Consider the following 8,365-nt stretch of genomic DNA (forward strand, 5'->3'; position numbering starts at 1 on the left):
TCTTTGCTCTGCAGCTCAGAGTGACGTCATCTCCCTCCATCACAGGGAGGACAGGACTCTGCAGGATCACTGATCCACCTCAACACAGAGACAAACTACAGCATTTCATCCATTTCCACACAGCAACACTAACTCCACAGTCTGATCTTACCAGAGACAGAGAGCTGGATGCTGCTGCTGCTGCTGGGGGAGGATCCAGATGTGGACTCACACCAGTACACACCAGAGTCYWWTKKKARRASRTARYTSATKTTRCAGGTRKAAYYAGCTGGTTTCCCCCATCCATCTCCACACTCAGTCCTGGTGTCTTTTGTTCTGTTTCTCCTCACAGTCCATCCATCAGAGATGTTTCCATCCTCACAGGTCAGAGTCACTGATTCTCCTWGGAAGAACTGAGATCTGCTGGGACTCAGAGTCAGATGAACTGTGACAAAGTCAGATGAACACAAAATTAAGAAAAAAAGCATTACAACTGGATACATCTTTTAATATTATTTGACATCTTAATGAAATATTTGTCATTATTTGTCTTTAAAACTGATAGCGTGAAAATGAATGTAATACTGGCTCCTGCTGGTGCTTCACCCCACTGATTGAAAAGCAAGTAGATAAAGCACTCGCTGTGGGCCTGTCAAAAAGTCATGTGGTGGTAGTCATATGGCAAGATGACACAAATGTCCTGCTTTTGGCCAGCAGTGTAATGGATGCAAGAAGATGAACCACTTTAGAAAGTGTTGCAGGTCCAGGCCACAGTTAGACAGGCAAAGGACATCTGTCCACCAGGTGGACACTGAAAGCACAGAAGCAAGTGACAGTGAGACTTACTATATAAATGGCATTACACTGGATATACCTGTTGACTCAACTGTCACTCAAAGACATAGAAAGGATGAAGTCTTTGCTACAATAAGAATTAATGACATTCCTGTCGACAAGAAGGTGGACACAGGTGCCAAATGCAATGTCCTCTCGGCAGAGACTTTTGAACATGTAAGACAAAGCGAACAAATAAAGCCATGCAGCAAACCCACCAACCTTGTAGCGTATGGTGGTAGTAAGATTGAAACTACTGGATGTGTCGAGCTGTGCTGCCATCTAGGGGCCAAGCAATATACCATACCTTTCTACATCATCCATGAGACTGTGGTACCACTACTCGGACTAAATGCTTCACTGGAAGATTTCCGGTAACCATGAAAGACGGAGTAAAAGCTGAACTAGACAGGATGCAAGAATTAGGTGTAATCACAACAGTATCAGATCAGACTGATTGGGTTTCGTCCATGGTTGCCACCAACAAAAAAGACAAGAGATCAGAATATGCATCAATCCCAAAGACCTCAATACTGCTCTGAAAAGACCACATCACCCAATGCAAACAGCAGATGATGTTGCATCACAGATGTCTAATGCTACTGTATTCTCTGTTTTGGATGCTAACAATTCCTTCTGGCAGATTTCACTGGACTGCAAGTCATCCCTGCTCACCACTTTCAGCACTTGCTTTGGTCCTTTACAGGTTTCTACGTATGCCCTTTGGGATTAGCTCTGCGAGTGAGGTGTTCCAGCGCACCATGGAACAAATTTTTGCTGGATACCCCTGTGCCATTATTGTGGACGACATACTCATTGGTGGCAAGGACATTGAAGAGCATGATGCCAATCTACGAAAAGTACTTGACCGTGCCAGAGAGGTAAATCTAAGACTCAACCCTCTTAAATGCAAGTTCAGACTGAGCCAAGTGAGTTATGTTGGACATGTGTTCACTGCTCAAGGTTTGAAAGTGGACCCATCAAAAACAAAGGCAATAAGTGACATGCCAGTGCCAACGGACATTTCAGCCTTACAAAGATTTCTCGGCATGGTCAACTACCTCGGGAAATTTATACCCAACTACAGCGAAATCTCTGCTCCGCTTCGACAACTCGCACACAAAGACACAGAGTGGTTATGGGACGAACAACAGCAGCGTGCTTTTGAAACGTTAAAGGGACACATGTCGAACCCTCCAGTACTCTCTTATTACAATGTTCACAAATCTGTCACACTCACCTAAGATGCTTCACGGTATGGACTTGGTGCAGCATGAATGGAGGAAGAAAACCCAGCAGCCTATGCTTCACGTACCTTGACAGACACTGAACAAAGAAATGCCCAAATCGAAAAAGAGCTGCTGGTTGTTGTTTTTGCATGTTCAAAATTTCATGATTACATCTATGGCAAACAGATAACTGTTGAAACTGATCATCAGCCTCTTGTGACTATAATAAAAAAGCCCATCCATGCAGCACCTGCCAGACTGCAAAGGATGATGATGAAGCTCCAGAAATACAACATCAACCTCGTATACAAGAGCGGGAAAGAAATGCATCTGGCTGACACATTATTGAGAGCACCAAGAAAGTCCACAAACCATCTTGCGGAAGAAATGGATGATTTTGATGTAATGTCTGTGAGTTATGTGTCATCGGCTCGTTTGGAGGAATTAAAGAGGCACACAGCCACAGATCCAACTCTCCAGACGCTCAGCAGCATCATCAGGCATGGATGGCCCGTTAGACTGCGCACTCTCCCTGAAGCAGTACATCCATATTTTCCTTTTAGGGATGAACTCACTGTTGTGGACGGGATCGTAATGAAGGGACAGAAAACTGTAATTCCCCTCTCATTACTGAAAACGTATGTGGGCATACTTCACAGAGGACACCCAGGAGCAGAGGTCACCAAGCGCAGGGCAAGAGGCATAGTGTTCTGCCCACGATGACGAGAGACATCGACGAGGAAGTACAGGCATGCTCTGTGTGTTATAGTACTAACCCGCATCAGCAGAAGGAGCCACTGCAGTTGCATCCAGTTCCACAGCTACCCTGGTCCACAGTAGCTACTGATATCTTTGAGTGGCACAACAAACACTACTTGGTACTTGTGGATTCCTATTCAGGCTGGTTTGAGATTGACCTGCTTCATGATCTCACATCTGCTACAGTTATTGGCAAGCTGAAACGTCATTTTGCAGTCCATGGAGCACCTCACACTCTAATATCAGACAATGGCAGGCAGTTTACAAGCCAACGCTTTAAGGACTTTGCAAAAGCGTGGGACTTCACTCAAGTCACAAGTAGCCCTGAGTACCCTCAGTCCAATGACATTTTCCTCAGCCTGTTGAACTTGAGGAATGTACCTTGTGACGCTGTACTCGGGTCTCCATCGCAACAACTTATGTCGAGACAAACACGCACTATGCTTCCTCTCCGAAGGGACCTGCTAGCATCGGATACGTGTAATTCTGAAGACGTCAGTGCTCGACTCCTCAACAAAAGGTTGGTACAGAAGGTGTACTATGACAGGATGAGTCGACCTCTTCAGCCGCTAAAGAAAGGACAAGTTGTCAGACTACAAACACCAAAGGGTTATGACCGTTATGACCGCATCAAAGACATGTGTAGTGAGCCCAGATCTGATCTGGTTCAGTCAGAAGGACAGACCTATAGGAGGAACAGGAAACACATTTTACCTGTGGCTGAGCCTTCTCCAACTCAGTTTGATCCAAGTGACTTTTTGTATCAGGATGCTGACCCTACCTCAGACCAGCTCATCATCGGACAAACACAACAGAAAGTGGACTCACAGCATTGTGGGGTCCAAGTTGCAGTTGCTGATCCGTCTTTGCTGATGACAAACAATCTCTACAGAACACGCTCAGGCCGTGTCAGTAAACCAAATCCTAAATACTTGGACTAAGTGTTTGTGACTGAGCAAATTTGTCGTAATAGCTTAACAATGTGGTTGCCTTGTTAATATTGTTATGACCAGTTTTAAAAGCTTTATCCTAGTCTTTGTTTTACTTATTTGTTTAAGTTCATAGCTATGATGTATGTTCTTATTATAGTTCTTATTACATGTCCAGATATTATGCCATGGAATGTTTGTCATGCTGCTGCTGCTGAAACTACTGCATAAATTAACTGCTTAATGTTTTCATCATCATAGAATAATGAGCTAAGGAAAGGGGATGTAGAATATTGACTGTGCACACAGTAATATTGGTCCTTTACAGATGCTGTAGTTCTGGTTCTGCGCATGCATGAGGGATGAGCGTTGTCTCTCTCTTCGAAAACTGGGGGTTCTGGTCTACATGTGTGTTGCTGCCCTGTATGCTATCGGCTAACGGCTATTATTAAACCAAGACATCAGCAAACTCGGCAGGACTCTTTATTACCACAACACACAACAGTACCTGTGCTCAGGTGCCTTAAAAAGGTGTTTGACATCATTCAGATGCCTCTGGGTGTGATGACGTGTCAGGCAGAGTTTGTTGCTTTTCTTAGGCCTAAGCAGCTCAGTGCTGTGAAGGCCTATYGTAATTCAAATGTTTCTTATAATTTCATCACATGAACTGGGTTTATGGAGAACTTAACATATTCAAAAGGTCACCAAACTTCACTGATGTTGTCTCATGCATTGGCAGGGCTTTCTTCTCCCTCTGCTCTCAAATGGAATATGGCGTGGCCAAGTTGCTCTACACATCACTCCTTAATGTGAAACAGTACAAACCATACATCAGTGGTCCCCAAACTGCCTCCACATTTGGTCTGGCCCCCTGAACAATACCAGAGAGTATTCAGTTTTTTTCTCATTTACCGTATTTTCCGGACTACAAGCTGGTGATTTTTCTTCAACCACCATAGGGCTCTTTAGCAGGAAGTGAATCATTGGAAGTCTGGTTACTTGCGCGCCAACATTGAGCCACAAGCAGCAAAATGAGTAAGAAACAGATTAGATGTCTTTGGAAAGTTTCTTTGCAAAGGGGAAAAGGACAAGAGAAGAGACAGGAGAATGGATTTATCCCGGACCGGTAGGTGAGTCCCACATTACAAGCCGCTCTGCGTAACGTGGCGACCGGCTGCTAATGAGGCAATGAAGCTTCAAGCTGCTTTGCCATGTAGAGACCAAGCAGGCTGTAGATATAAGCAACACATCGGGTGTTATTGTCTCTCATCACTCCCAGATTGGACCGTCTGGTTGCAGAGAAACAAGCTCAGGGCTCCGTTAGTCATTATCGTGAGTTAAAGTTTTCACAAAAGTAAAATGTTTGTTTTTGTGGCACATCTGTTATCTTAAAGGGATATATAAACGTTACCATAGCGACCAGAGTCGGAGCGTTTGGGTTGCGGTCGAGAGGAGATGAGTAGAGCTTGTGAGTCTTAAGTTTGGTTTAGACAGAAAGATTTAAGAATTGTCGGCTGATTCTCCAAACCTCTGTGACCACAGAGCTGATAAAAGTCCAACAGGTTCGATCGGTTCGTGTCTCCAAGGCAGGAGCAACACGAACCGATTCCAGTCACGAACATCCTGATTCCAGAGGATAATCCAGTAAAACCCCAACAGAGCGGGAATTTAGAATAACCAAACACGGATGACGATGTAGAAGCGATAGTGATAGTTTGTGGAGTCATTTTAAGAGATAAAAGACGTAACAAAAAGAAAAGGCGGTGGATGAAAGACGACGGGAGCAGCCGCTCTATTTGCTGCACTATGATTTGGAGGTGAAWATGTTTTTTCATWGYTAACATTTTTAACTGAATAAACATAATAATGACCTTTAGATTTAATAATAAACATTTCCACATATCATCTCCGATATCCACCGGACTCTCAGTTGTGCGATATGTCAGCTGTTTGGGATTCCCCTCTGCTCTTACGTCACCGCGCTTTCTGATTGGCTACTGTTAAGAAAATATATTTAAGATAAGCTAGTTTTAAAATTTAACATGACTTGATTGAAATAGCCTAATTATAGTTTTAAAATGTATAACTTATTCTGGCCTATTGATCTTTATTTTACCTGTAGTTAAGGCAGATTGTTTGCCAAGATCTTTGATCTGCCCTCAGTAGCAATCAGTAGGAAGTTCTAGCTCTTCACACTGATCTGTGAAGGCCATAAACCAGCAGGAATTTGGAAAAGCTCTGCTTAGACAATGGGAGCAAATAGCTTTAGAGAGGGTCAGAGACAGGTCCTGGTTGGATGAGCAAAGATACGCCTTATTTGAATAAATTAAAGAAAGGGAGATTAAACTTTCCACACAGAGTAACAAATCAGATTTGCGCTTGCAAATCTCCAAAGACGTCTTTGCTGTCTGTTTGTCGTTTCCATCTTTTGTCTTTTTCCTTTTCTCAGGTAAATTCATGTGTTTGTGCTCTGAGTTTTCTGATGTTGTGTGATGTGCTGTTCTGGTGATAGTATAAATCTGTCTTGAATAAATGCTGATTATTGTGACGCTGTCATCTCTGTGTGGCATTTGTTTCCACGCATGGAATCATTGAATCTGGGAGCACAAGAGAATATAACGAGCCAGAAGTTAATGATTTTATTCTCTAAACACTACCTGTCACATTCAGCAGGTCGTATTCTCATTCCCAGTCAGGGAAAATCCCACAGGCTGCGATAAAAGCGCCAAGACAACCCAAATTGGGCATATTCAGTATTTAGTGGGAACACCAACATGCAGAAGCCTTATCTGACTGTTCATCCCCCCTTCCCCTCTCCCGGGCCGCAGCAAAATGTCCAAGTCTTGACCGGTCCACGGTAACAAAAGGTTGGGACCACTGATTTAGCACATGCTCTTTGGGTGTATGTCCTCAGATGAGTCAGCCATTTTGGGTCAAAGGGTAAATTTGGATGTATACACTTTGTGAACTTCAACAAACTCGTCCTAGGGATTTTGAGCTATCTGCTTCAAGTTTTGTGAGTACGCAGTTAAGGAATGGGAAAGTAAAAGTTATCAAAATCTCCATCTTTAGAGCATATTGGGTGCATGGGGAACTTGCTGTACTTGCCAAAGCAAACAAAACACTATAACTTTACAGACAAAGGCCAAGTAGCACCAAATATGATATGAGTGATCCAGGTTGGATCTGTGGTCATATTCTGACATCTCTGACAACAATGAGATGATCAAATTCAGTTGAGGGAGAAGAAACATTAAGTTCAAGAAGACCTAAGATTAACAAAACAGAGAATAAATGTCCACAGAACCAAAAAGACTCAAGTTCATATGTAGATGTAGAAACCACTCCCTCATCATAAAGCTTTGTGTTGACAAAACGCCATCTGAAGCTAAAAGTTATTTATAGTTATTTCATTTAATCTGTCCTTAAGAGTTTTAAACGGTGATGACATTGACTRACCTTGGTGTGTTGAGCAGAACAGCAGTGAAGTCAGAGCTGAAAGGTTATAGATTCATATTCAGTAAATCACATTAATACTAATGCATTTAGGCGACTTTCACCAACAACTGCCTGTTTACCAGAATCAAATCCAAACACCAATCAGATAAGCTGTTTATTATAAAATAATTTACTTACTCAGACACAGAAATGATGTTTCCACTGTCATGTTGACAGTAATCGTTAAACCATCGATGAAATGGTTTCTTCTAAATGAACCCTCATCAAGCTCGGCGAAGTTAAACCGCAGTGGTTTCCTCTATACTGGAGGCGTAGCAGAAACTCTGCATGTCTATTTTGACATGAAACATGTGAAGCAGGGAGTTTTTAATAGTAATGCGTCAACAAAATAATAACATATTGATCTGGTAATCTACACATCCTGATCAGAATAAGAATGATGGATTTCTGTTGGTGCTGACCAGAGTGAAGCTCATACTAACACAGACTGAATGTTACAAAGCCAGACTCTTTGTTCTGCCTCTGTGCTACGTCCACCCAGGCCACAACATATTGGAGGACACAAGACAACAATGAGAGTTCAAAAAAAAAATATTTTATTCTGAAACTCTCTTGAACTTTGGTTTTTGGTTCAGCTGCTTCTGATTTTCTGTGAAAAAAAGAGTTAAATGCCCTCAGTTTTTCCGTGTCCCCCCCAACAAAAGAAAAACAAAACCCCAAAAGTATTAACAGAAAGTTGGACCTGGTGAGCCAATCGAACAGAACAAAACGGTACAGCAGGGGGCCGACCCGGCAGAGGGCCGTCGAAGCTCTAACTAACGCAAAAAGAATCTAATGCAAAAGATCAAAAACACAACAACCGGTCCCAGCAGGCCAAAATCACAAGAAAAAACAAACAAACAAAAGCTAACGGAAATACAGCATGGCAGGCTGGAAACGTCAGCTGCGTCCCACAGAGTCAGGACATGCGCACCGCGTCAGGACGCGTCCCCGGTGGTGGTGGAGCGAACAGAAGGGTGGAGACCTCTAACATGCTGAAACCCAGTCTATTTATAGGCTGACCAACAGCACCACAAATTAAAAAAATCAAATTAAATACCAAAAATAAGAAATTCTCCAGACTCCAAAATATATTAACAAAAGATCATTCAACTAAAGTCTATAAAAAAAAACAAA

The 8,365-nt window shown here is 42.7% G+C and overlaps 1 long non-coding RNA gene across 1 annotated transcript; it reads right to left on the reverse strand.

Moving 5' to 3' along the window:
- Positions 1-274: 274 nt before the first annotated feature.
- Positions 275-7,457, reverse strand: LOC103460907 (uncharacterized). The gene is made up of 3 exons (XR_533015.2): positions 7,367-7,457; positions 7,190-7,225; positions 275-424 (listed from the first exon to the last, which is right to left on the reverse strand). It is a non-coding gene; the product is annotated as an uncharacterized LOC103460907 (long non-coding RNA).
- Positions 7,458-8,365: the final 908 nt, after the last annotated feature.

This window comes from Poecilia reticulata, unplaced genomic scaffold, assembly GCF_000633615.1.
Source record: "Poecilia reticulata strain Guanapo unplaced genomic scaffold, Guppy_female_1.0+MT scaffold_336, whole genome shotgun sequence".
Lineage (NCBI taxonomy): Eukaryota > Metazoa > Chordata > Actinopteri > Cyprinodontiformes > Poeciliidae > Poecilia > Poecilia reticulata.